At 37.9% G+C, this 12,723-nt stretch overlaps 1 protein-coding gene across 29 annotated transcripts in view; it reads right to left on the bottom strand.

The window, feature by feature from the left end:
• Positions 1-12,723, bottom strand: part of EPB41 (erythrocyte membrane protein band 4.1) — a 204,777-nt gene that overhangs the window by 139,507 nt on the left and 52,547 nt on the right. The window lies entirely within an intron of this gene.

The following is a 12,723-nucleotide window of genomic DNA, read 5'->3' as shown; positions in this document are numbered from 1 at the left end:
CTACTGAGCCTGCGCATCGGGAGCCTGTGCTCCGCAACAAGAGAGACCGCGATAGTGAGAGGCCCGCGCACCGCAATGAAGAGTGACCCCCGCTTGCCGCAACTAGAGAAAGCCCTCGCACAGAAACGAAGACCCAACACAGCCAAAAATTAATTAATTAATTAATTAATTTTTAAAAAATCATGTAAATCTACAACTGAAAAATACCTTACTTATCAACTATCTTTCATTGAAATATGAGGTCACTAAGGTTCAAAAAAGATAAGCAAAGTCATTTACCTAAGGTCACTCAGCTAATAGTGACTTTAATAACAAACAACTTAATAACTATTAACTCGGCTAATAACTAAGCCTGGGAGGTAGGAACATAGGCATTAAAACCTTCAGGCCAATGCTACTTCCGTCATAAGGCCTAATCCCTATGAACTAAATCAGAGTTCCTCTGGAGCTGGGGATAACAATGCACATGATCTTAGCTACAATGACCTCAAGCTAACACCGAATATCCTGAAAGACGCTTTTAATTCAAATACCATGGTCTACCCAAATGGAATGGGAAATCCCAGCCACTGCCCCCAAAACCCTCCAGTGACATTTCATATCGTTCAGAAAAAAAAGCCAGAATCTTTCCCACCACCTCCCCTGCTCCAGCCACACGGGTCTTCCCACTGTTCCTTAAACATGCTGGCACACTCTGACTGCGGCCTTTGTTTTTGCTGTTCCCTCTGCCTGGAAAGCTGCTTCCCAGGTAGCCACCAGGCTTGCTTCCTTTGGGTCTTTACTCAAATACCACTTTCTCAGTGAGGCTCTACTCGACCACCCTACCTAAAACTGGAGCCCCCACTGCACTTGACTTTTCCTTTTTCTACTTTAGTTTTCTCTATGGTAATTACTACTCCTTAAGGACATACTATATAGTTTTTACTAATTTGCTTTTTGGCCATCTACCCCACTAGAATATAAACTCCACTGGAGCAAAGAATCTTGCCTGTTTTGTTCATTGCTGCATCCCTGGCACCTAGAATGCTGCGCCAATAAATATCAGTTGAAGAAATAAATGAGCAAATGAAAGAAATTTGATATTGATATGCTCAAAGGCCAGAAACTACTTTCCTCATGATAAAAGATGTACGCACATCATTTGGTGAAGGATAAAGAAATTAACAGACTCCAGACACACTCAAAGAATACAAAAGGCTTATTTACATATACTTATTTATTTTTGTCTGCTCTGGGTCTTCACTGCTGCGCGCGGGCTTTCTCTAGTTGCGGCGAGCGAGGGCTACTCTGTTGCGGTGCGCAGGCTTCTCATTGCGGTGGCTTCTCTTGTTGCGGAGCACGGGCTCTAGGCCGTGGGCTTCAGTAGTTGCAGCATGCAGGCTCTAGAGCACAGGCTCAGCATGTGGGATCTTCCCGGACCAGGGATCGAACCTGTGTCCCCTGCATTGGCAGGCGGATTCTTTTCTTTTTTTTTTAACCTTTCTTTTTTATTTTAATCTTTATTGGAGTATAATTGCTTTACAATGTTGTGTTAGTTTCTGCTGTACAACAAAGTGAATCAGCTATAAGTATACATATATCCCCATATCCCCTCCCTCTTGAGCCTCCCTCCCACCCTCCCTATCCCACCCCTCTAGGTGGTCACAAAGCACCGAGCTGATCTCCCTGTGCTATGCGGCTGCTTCCCACTAGCCATCCATTTTACATTTGGTAGTGTATATATGTCCATGCTACTTTCTCACTTCGTCCCAGCTCCCCCCCAACCCCATGTCCTCAAGTCCGTTCTCTACGTCTGCGTCTTTGTTCCTGTGGCAGGCGGATTCTTAACCACTGTGCCACCAGGGAAGGCCCTGTATTACTCTGCTAAAGTTTCTTTTACTTACAAATACTATTTTAAAGAAAAACATTTGCTCATAGGAAAATGTTTTTGTAATTTAATTACAAAACAATCAGCTAAATTACTGCGTTGCTGGGATTTCCCTGGTGGCGCAGTGGTTAAGAATCCACCTGCCAATTCAGGGGACAGGGGTTCGAGCCCTGGTCCGGGAATATCCCACATGCCACGGAGCAACTAAGCCCGTGCGCCACAACTACTGAGCCTGTGCTCTAGAGTCCACGAGCCACAACTACTGAAGCCTGCACGCCTAGAGCCCGTGCTCCTCAACAAGAGAAGCCGCTGCAATGAGAAGCCCACGCACCGCAACAAAGAGTAGCCCCCGCTCGAAACTACAGAAAGCCCCCACAGCAACGAAGACCAAATGCAGCCAATAAATAAATAAATAAATTTATTTATTTTTTAAAAAAGAATAACAATAACAACTAACTTTAAAAAAAAAAATTACTGTGTTGCCTAGCAGCAAAAGGAAATTAATATGCCAAAACCTTGAAAATGCTCGTTCATTCCAAATATTTTCTTGTGTAGTCCAGATAGTCTCTAACAAAGGTAACACTCTAAGGAAATCAGAGTGATGGGGATCGATGGCAAATGGCAATGACCTCAGATTCCCTAAGGGTATATAGTTCTGGGTCAGCTCCCAGGAGTCTGAGTCCAGAGAGAAGCAGACCTAGCCATTCCTACCTAACCTCTAGGTCATTCTTCATTCATATGTGTTCTAAAAAAACTGAGGTTGTGTGTCAGTGCTGCCAAGAGGATCATGAACCAAATCAGATACCCAGAAACACTGTTAACTCACTCTATCTCTACATCTGATTCATTCATCTTCTTCCCTTTGATACAGTCTCTGGACTAAGACCTATTCTTTTAAGTAATATTACCCTATAAGAAACCCTATCAGGAAATCACTTTCCAAAAAATTCTTTTAAAAGTAAAAGTAATTATAAAGTGCTTCTCTGTATTATTTATATGAAAATTTTTAAACAGTATTAGAAAATTCTCATTGGAGGCCAATGAGATTTACAATATCGAAAACGGGGTTTTTTTCCCAGAATTAAGTAACTAATATTCTAGGAACCATGCTGAAAACCTAGATGTGGCTCCTATCCTTAAAGAGTCCACAATCTATTTTAAAAAGACAGGCAAGAATAAACACTAATGTATTTAGTAACATATGCAGAAAGTAAGCAGAGCAGATAAAAGTCCTTTAAACCAGCTATCAGGAAAGTCCTTTTGGAGACACCCTGTGCCAAGTCTTAAAGGATGAGTAGTAGTAGCAGGTAAAGAAAGGAGGAAAAAGCACGATCACCTGGATGAGCACCAAGAGAGAGCATGAACACCTGAATGGACAACAATAAGCAGTTTCCTACAAGTGAGTATAAAATATAGGGTGACAGAAAATAATACAATAGCCCCCCCTTATCCTCAGGGATACGTTCCAAGACCCCAGATGGATGCCTGAAACTGTAGATAGTACCAAAACCCATATATATATATATATATATATATATATATATATATATATATATATATATATACACACTATGTTTTTTCCTGTACATACCTACCTATGATAAAGACTAATTTATAAATTAGGCAATGTAAGAGATGAACAACAATAACTAATAATAAAATAGACAATCATAAAATAAAAGTTATGTGAATGTGATCGATCTCTCTCTCAAAATATCTTACTGCAGGTATTTTCCCACTGCAGTTGACCGCAAGTAACTGAAACCGCAGAAAGCAAATGGTGGATAAGGGAAGACTACCATAGAGGATGAGACAGGCTTGCAACTAGGTAGGGATAGATTAGGGAAGACCTTCCTTTACAACTTCAAGAATTTATACCTTACTCTCTGTAACACAGAGAGCCATTAAAAAATTTTAAACATGGAAGTACCACAGTAAAAACTGCTTTAAGAGAATTTTCTTTGGTGAGTGAGTACAGAAGATAGGAGGAAACAGAAACAAAGAGACTAGTAGGAAACTCTCATAACAGCCTTGATGAAAGACCATTATAGCCTGAGACAAGATTGTTGAGACAGAAAAGGTAAATGGATTCTAAAACTACTGAGGAAAGACAGTTTGACAGAGTGGGTTACAACCAGCTTAGGGTCAGAAAAACTACTCACTGGCAATATGACCTTTGGCAAATTAACTTATCTAAGCCTCAGTTTCTCCATATGTAAAATCTTCCCTACTTCACAGTGTTTTGCAAGGATTAAATGAGAAAATGTAAATCACTTAGTACAGTAATTGCTCTTGGTAAATACTAACTTTATGGTAGCAATTATTATTCATAAAGTAACGTGGCCAGGCCTTGGTGACTGACTGTAAGTCATGAGAGAAAGGAAATCAGGGTTGATGCACAGGTTTTTACCAAAGCAATAGATGGAAAAAGTACAAATTTAAAAGAAGAAATACGTTTAAAGTGAAAGATGGTTATTCTGTTTTTAGACATGTTAAGGAGTCTACAGGACAACCAAAATAGTATAAAGCTGCTAAAGTCATTCTGAGTTTTCAAAAACAATCTTGAGTGTAAACACAACAAATGTATATACTTAACTTTGGATATGTAAACTGATCTAACCAGGATTATAATGAAGCATCAGAGAATGTTAAACCTCAATCAGAACTCATAAATCATCTAGTTGAGTGATTCTTAATCTTTTTGTTGTCATGAGAATCTGATGAAAGCTATAGACCTTCTCCTCAGAAATCTTCAAAAACAAAACTTCCGGGCTTCCCTGGTGGCGCAGTGGTTAAGAGTCCGCCTGCCAGTGCGGGGGACAGGGGTTCGAGCCCTGGTCTGGGAAGATCCCACATGCCGCGGAGCAACTAAGCCCGTGTGCCACAACTACTGAGCCTGCGCATCTGGAGCCTGTGCTCCGCAAGGGGAGAGGCCGCGACAGTGAGAGGCCCGCGCACCGTGATGAAGAGTGGCCCCCACTCGCCACAACTGGAGAAAGCCCTCGCACAGAAACGAAGACCCAACACAGCCAAAAAGAAATAATAAATAAATAAATAAATAAATTTATAAAAAAAAAAAAAAAAAAAAAAAAAAAAAAAAAAAAAAAACTTCCCAACAATTGGTTAAGAACCTCCTGATCCATTCTCCTCAAGGAGCACAGACATACAATTAGGCTGTTACTGCTAATTAGAGACAAAGCCCAAACCCAAACCCAGGCTCTCAGTTCCATGTTTTTTCTCCATTATTCCCAGCAAGTTGACATGATTCTTTCATATTTGCATTTTATTTAGTCAGTCACGCAAAGTTAAAATCACACACACACACACACACACACACAATTCAGATTTTACTGACTGCAGCTTGTAGCCCTCATCAGGCTTTCTAGATCCAATGGCATTTCCCAATAGTCAACTGTTTCCCATTTGTGCTAACAGAATAGGCATTAGCACTTCGAAAGACGGAGGAGTATTGGTTGTGGGTTGTTTTTGTTACTTCCTTTTAAAAAGCTGTTTTACTTTTGAAACTTTTCTACCTAACGAAAACTGATTTATTTAAATGTCAAGAATCCTATTACGATTTAATTCAATAAATGCTACTGCCACCTACCAAGTACAAGGTACAAAGAACACAAAGATATCTAAGACTCCCAAGGTCATCTATTAAAAGTAAAACAAATAAATGCCTAAAACTTTAAACAAAGGAATAGAAAACACCTTTATTTGGGCCAACACTTATTTAATTTTACCTAATAAAAAAAAAATAGGAATCTGTGGCAAAAGAGAAACCCATACCCGACTATTGACAGTTCAACATAGACTGTGAGCAATAAATGCTCTAGCAGTTACACAAACAAAAGTCATGAGGACCTCAACTGAGGAGCAATGGGCTTTGAATTCTGATGGACCTGAGTTCTAATTCCAGCTCTGCTTCCTCTAAACTGGGAACTTGAGCAAATTACTTAATTTCTCTAAACCTCTGTCATCTCATTTGAAAAATAGTAATGAACTCAGAGGACTGTTGTTAGGATTAAATAAGAAATACATATAAATGTCAGCTATCATTCCGACAGAAAAATTAGATTAAGTTTTACATATTACATTTGTAAATTATATAAATGACAGGTGTATTAGCTAGTAAATTCATTCTGCTACATTAAAGTGGAATATGGTTTTATATCTATACTACGTTATCTATTTTATATGTATACATCTTAATATATCTATAGTAAGTAGTTCCATGGTATTGTCATAAGTATACTTTCTCTTAAAAATATACTGCTTCAGAATTCAGTATATTTTAATACAGTCTACATGAACAGATTAAGCAAATATCAAAATAACATAAAAACATTTAATACCAAATAAAAAGAGATAGGGTTTCAAAAGATTATCAATTCTAGTTACTGACAAACATAGCATAATATTTGTACTTGGAGTCCAACAATGACAGGCCAGTGGAACAGTGTGGGCCTAACTCTCTCAGGACCAGTCAATATACTTTATTATGTATCAGTGACATGTCATTCTTTCCTTTTCATGAGAATACAAAATAGAAACATGACTTGCCTTTAGCTGATGATTTATGTCAAATAAAAACCTAGATTTTTAAATATCTTGGTATTATTAACAGAGAGAAAAGCTGAACAGAAGTTAATGGCGTGCAAAAGTAAATAGCCATTTCTCTTATAACACATTTCTGGTAGTATCTTAGAATTTTTTAAATATGTGATTCCTATATGTTTAGTGATAGAATAACTGCCCCAACAATAATATCAGGATATCCACATGCAAAAGAATGGATCTGGACCCCTATCTCACACCATACACAAAAATTAACTCAAAATGCATCAAATCCTAATATAGAAACCAAAACTATAAAACTCTTAGAAGAAAACTTGGTGTAAATATTCATGACCTTGGATTGGGCAAGGGTTTCTTAGATATGACACCTAAATCACAAGTAACCAAGGAGAAAATAAATTAGACTTCCTCAAAAGTTTTACTTTTGTGCTTTCAAGGACAACATCAAGAAAGTGAAAAGACAACCCACACAATGGGAGAAAATATTTACAAATATATATCTAATAAGGGTCTAGTCTCCAGAATATATAAAGAACTCTTACAACTCAACAATGAAAAGAAAAATAAACCAATTTTAACATGGGCAAAGGATTTGAATAGACAAGTCTCCAAAGAAGATATACAAATGGCCAACAAGTACATGAAAAGATGCTCAACGTCACCAGTCATTAAGGAAATGCAACTCAAAACCACAATGAAATACCACTTCATACCTACTAGGATGGCTATTATAAAAATAATAAAATAAATAAGTAAACAGAAAACAACAAGTGTTGTTGAGGATGTAGAGAAACTGGTGCCCTCATACTTTGCTGGTAGGAATGTAAAATGGTGCAGCCACTGTGGAAAACAGTGTGGAAGTTCCTCAAAAAGTTAAACACAGTTACCATGACTCAGCACTTCTAGGTATATACCCAAGAGAATTGAAAACATGTTCACACAAAAACTTGTACATGAATGTTCACAGCAGCATTACTCATAATAGCCAAAAAGTAGAAGCAATCCAAATGTCCATCAACTGAGGAATGGATAAACAAAACGTTGTATGTATATATCTATACAGTGGAATATTATTCAACAGTACAAAGAAATGAAGTACTGATACATGCTACCACATAGGTGAACCTTGAAAACATTATGCTAAGTGAAAGAAGCCAGACACAAAGGCAACACATTATATGATTTATACAGAGGTGGAACCAGTCTGCTCTCCTCACAAAAGAAGAGCAAACTGATGAGAGTTTCCTCTAAAGATTTAAAAGCACTCTCAAGATATATTGAACTCCTGGATCTGGATCTGGATCTGGATCTGGAAAGGGAGACTCAAACTTGAGTATTTAGTAATTTACACTAGTATAAAGTTGATTTTTTAATTTTTCCTTCATGAAAATATGTCATGACCTAAACATTAATATACATATTCTTGAGAAGTGTATTACATATTAACACACACATGGGAGGACACAACTTCAGCAGTCAACAGTGTTACGTCACTTCATCCTATGAAGTAGATAGAACAGATATTATCCCCATTTTATCTAAAAAGATAATCTCAGAGGAGTAACATGACCTATTCAAGATCCTAGGATGGTAGAGCTGGGACCATAAACCAGGTGCTCTGATTCCTAGCCTGGTTTAAATTCATTAAATCAGTGTTCTCTAGCTTTAGTGTGCTACTATCTCCTTCATTCAACAAGTCTGTCACTCAACCAATTTAACACATTGTTTATGGGAAAAGAGAACTAATCTCCAAATTATGGTTTTATTAATTATTTATTAAGGTATAACCTATTTATAAACCAGGATATTCTGTAAATATAGAAAATACTTCAAGCACACTTAACACCTTATTAACCTAAGGTCTTCATCTTAAAACCTCAGACACCATAGGAGTTAAAACAAACAGCACTAAACCCACGCACATATGGCCACCTTATCTTTGATAAAGGAGGCAAGAGTATACAATGGAGGAAAGACTGCCTCTTCAATAAGTGGTGCTGGGAAAACTGGACAGCTACACGTAAAAGAATGAAATTAGAACACTCCCTAACACCATACACACAAAAAAACTCAAAATGGATTAAAGACCTAAATGTAAGGCCAGACACTATAAAACTCTTAGAGGAAAACATAGGCAGAACACTCTATGACATAAATCACAGCAAGATCCTTTTTGACCCACCTCCAAGAGAAACGGAAATAAAAACAAAAATAAACAAATGGGACCTAATGAAACTTAAAAGCTTTTGCACAGCAAAGGAAACCATAAACAAGACGAAAAACCAACCCTCAGAATGGGAGAAAATATTTGCAAATGAAGCAACTGACAAAGGATTAATCTCCAAAATATACAAGCAGCTCATGCAGCCCAATATCACAAAAACAAACAACCCAATCCAAAAATGGGCAGAAGACCTAAATAGACATTTCTCCAAAGAAGATATACAGATTGCCAGCAAATACTTGAAAAGATGCTCAACATCACTAACCATTAGAGAAATGCAAATCAAAACTACAATGAGGTATCACCTCACACCAGTCAGAATGGCCATCATCAAAAAATCTACAAACAATAAATGCTGGAGAGGGTGTGGAGAAAAGGGAACCCTCTTGCACTGTTGGTGGGAATGTAAATTGATACAGACACTATGGAGAACAGTATGGAGGTTCCTTAACAAACTAAAAATAGAACTACCATATGACCCAGCAATCCCACTACTGGGCATATACCCTGAGAAAACCATAATTCAAAAACAGTCATGTACCACAATGTTCATTGCAGCACTATTTACAATAGCCAGGACATGGAAGCAACCTAAGTGTCCATCGACAGATGAATGGATAAAGAAGATGTGGCACATATATACAATGGAATATTACTCAGCCATAAAAAGAAATGAAATTGAGTTATTTGTAGTGAGGTAGATGGATCTAGAGTCGGTCATACAGAGCAAAGTCAGTCAGAAAGAGAAAAACAAATACTGTATGCTAACACATATATAGAGAATCTAAAAATAAAAAAATGGTTCTGATGAACCTAGGGGCAGGACAGGAATAAAGACACAGATGTAGACAATGGACTTGAGGACACGGGGAGGGGGAAGGGTAAGCTGGGACGAAGTGAGAGAGTAACATCGACATATATACACTACCAAATGTAATAGCTAGCTAGTGGGAAGCAGCTGCATAGCACAGGGAGATCAGTTCGGTGCTATGCGACCATCTAGAGGAGTGGGAGGGAGACGCAAAAGGGAGGGGATATGGGGATAGACGTATGCATATAGCTGATTCACTTTGCTATGCAGCAGAAACTAACGCAACATTGTAAAGCAATTATACTCCAATAAAGATGTTAAAGGAGGGCTTCCCTGGGGGCGCAGTGGTTAAGAATCCGCCTGCCAATGCAGGGGACACGGGTTCGAGCCCTGCTCTGGAAAGATCCCACATGCCGCGGAGCAGCTAAGCCCATGGGCCACAACTACTGAGACTGTGCTCTAGAGCCCGCGAGCCACAACCACTGAGCCCACGTGCCACAACTACTGAAGCCCACGCGCCTAGAGCCTGTGCTCCGCAACAAGAGAAGCCACCGCAGTGAGAAGCCCGTGCGCCGCAACAAAGAGTAGCCCCCACTCGCCGCAACTAGAGAAATCCCGCTCACAGCAACAAAACACCCAACTCAGTCAAAAATAAATAGATAAATAAATAAAATTTAAAAGTTTTTAAAAAAATTTTTAAAAAAAGATGTTAAAGGAAAAAAGAAAATAAATAAATAAAAAATAAACACTACTCTATCATATAGGAAAGCTTCTCTTGGCCCTTATTCAGAGTCCATTACCTTTCTTTTAAGCCTAATTCTAATAAGCTTATTTGTATAATTAAAGGTAGAAGTTATGATTCTACTAGATGTACATACTGAAAGTAAATAACAGTGTATAACGAGGAAGGAGACACACAAAAAATTCAAAGGTATAGCAATCCTGACCATTTGTAGGGGTAATAAATCCTACACAGATCAAGGTCTTTATTATTGTTCATAATAATCCACAGTCGCCAATAAAAGGATGACTCAGTTCCATATACAGTTGTCCCTCAGTATCTGCGGGGTATGGGTATCCCATGGATACCAAAATCCACAGGTGCTCAAGTCTCTTATATGAAAGTACAGTCGATCCTCCCTATCTGCAGGTTCCATATTTGAGAATATGGAGGGCCATCTGTACTTTCTTCAAGAAGGCAGGGAAGAATGTAGTTCTATTTTCTCAAACTCAGAACTTCGGATTCTTCTATTCCCCTTTTTGTTCCCAATTAGTTAAATCCAATCAGTTGACAAATCCTATTGATTCTATCTCCACAACTATTTGTTTCCATTTTTACTGTCCTGGCTCTAATTCACTCAAGAGTATTACAAATAGCCCGCTACTATTCCCAGCCCCTCCTGCTACAAAAGTTATCTTCCTAAAAGAAAGATTTAATCATGCCATTCTTTTATTCATTTATTTCGTTTAGTTGAAAGATCAAACTTTTAAAGGCTCCATGGTTGCTACACTATAAAATCCAAACTCCTTCCCCACAGCACCTCAGCCTGGCTGTGATTTGCCCTCACCCTACTAGAGTGACTAGAATACTAGTCTCTTCTCCCACAGGTCCCACCTGCAACTACTTGCTGTTTCCTAAAAGAACCTGCCCTTCCTTGCTTCTGTCTCTGTAATACCCTATACCTGCATCTCCACCTACTGAAATTCTAATCCTCCTTCAAGGTCCAGCCCAAATGCCATGTTTTCCATCAGAATTTCTCTAATCTGTCCAGTCATAATTAATCCCTTCACCTAAATGCCTTTATTTACTTAAGATATATTGGACATTTTTTCATAAATATCCAGCTCATTATTTTTAATAGTTTCACAGTATTCCACTGTATACATGTCACAGGTTTTACTCAAAGGTGACATACATTTTTTTTAAAGCATTAGTTTTTTTAATATGAAGATAATAAAAATAATCCTGTAATCCCACTGACTGGATAATATCTGTTGACTTTAAAAATAAATAAATAAAAGCAATACATGCTCATGGTTAGAAAACAGCACAGAAAGGTATTTGCTAGAATTATAATGGTAACTTCCACTATGTAAAAGGTTAAGGTAATCAAACTAGAGGAGTATGAAGAGGGTATGAAGAATTGAAGGAACAGCACAGGTTCACTAACAGTAAATGTTCACTGAAATTGATTCTTTCTCCCCATAGTGAAATGGGCTATTTTTAAAGACTCATTCTTAAAACCAATGGCCTGTTATAAAAATGTTCTTGTTATGTTTCTGTCAGGCAGATTGAACATTCCTTTCTTCTTTTTTTTTAATTTTGACAGTCTCTCCATATAGGAGAGGGAAAATGGATTATCCAGAAGCAATCAGTCATTAGCAAAATCAATGTGCATACCCATGAAGATGTCTAGAAACTATTTCAAATGTTCTCTAACTTCCCCTGCATAGCATGCCTCGTGGAAAAGGCTTTTACTGCATAGTGTGGTTCTATCCTGCCAAAACCAGATCTGACAGACCTAAGCTGTACCTACAGGATACACTGCCCACACCAACTCAAGCTTTAATGCAAAAGCCTCCTAATAGGGCTGACTTATTCCAGATTCAACCACACTCCTATCCATTCTTCACACTACACACAATCTAATCTTTCTTAAGCAATGTTTTCTTCATGTCTTGCCTATAGAATTCTCACTGCTATTTCAAGGCCAAACTCAAGTTGCAGCTCTTCCAGGAAATCTTCCCTAAACTCTAGCCCTCAGTAATCTCTCTTCCTCTTTTTGGAATTTAGAGAGATTGTTTATATCACATTATCCAGCATTTCATTAAATTCTGCTTTGTCCTCTATTATTTCATGTATATAACTAGACTGCAAACTCCATGATGGCAGAGTTTGTATCCTAAATGTCTGTATATCCCACAGTACCTAATCAGAGGAACTGCACAGTAGGTGCTCAATATTTTTTGATGATTCTTACTGTGAATTATCTTATAGTAATATAAATATTAAACTTTTACACATAATTCTCTAATTGTGGAATTCCTAAAGTTTATTTGTGGTTATGTGTTGTATAAAGGCAATATTAGTAATTCTGATTGCAACCCAACACAAAGATTAATCTGTCAAGCAACTTTTCAAGAGACAGATCAATCTGTGACAGTTCTATAGTTTCAAGAAAAAGTTCTTGTTCTTAGATCTGCTGAATGAGCCGGCGGTTATTTACTTTCAATTCCTCA

The sequence above is a fragment of the Balaenoptera musculus genome, chromosome 1, assembly GCF_009873245.2.
Source record: "Balaenoptera musculus isolate JJ_BM4_2016_0621 chromosome 1, mBalMus1.pri.v3, whole genome shotgun sequence".
Lineage (NCBI taxonomy): Eukaryota > Metazoa > Chordata > Mammalia > Artiodactyla > Balaenopteridae > Balaenoptera > Balaenoptera musculus.
The sequence above is the reverse complement of the archived record's forward strand: the minus strand, read 5'-3'. Positions and strand labels throughout refer to the sequence as shown.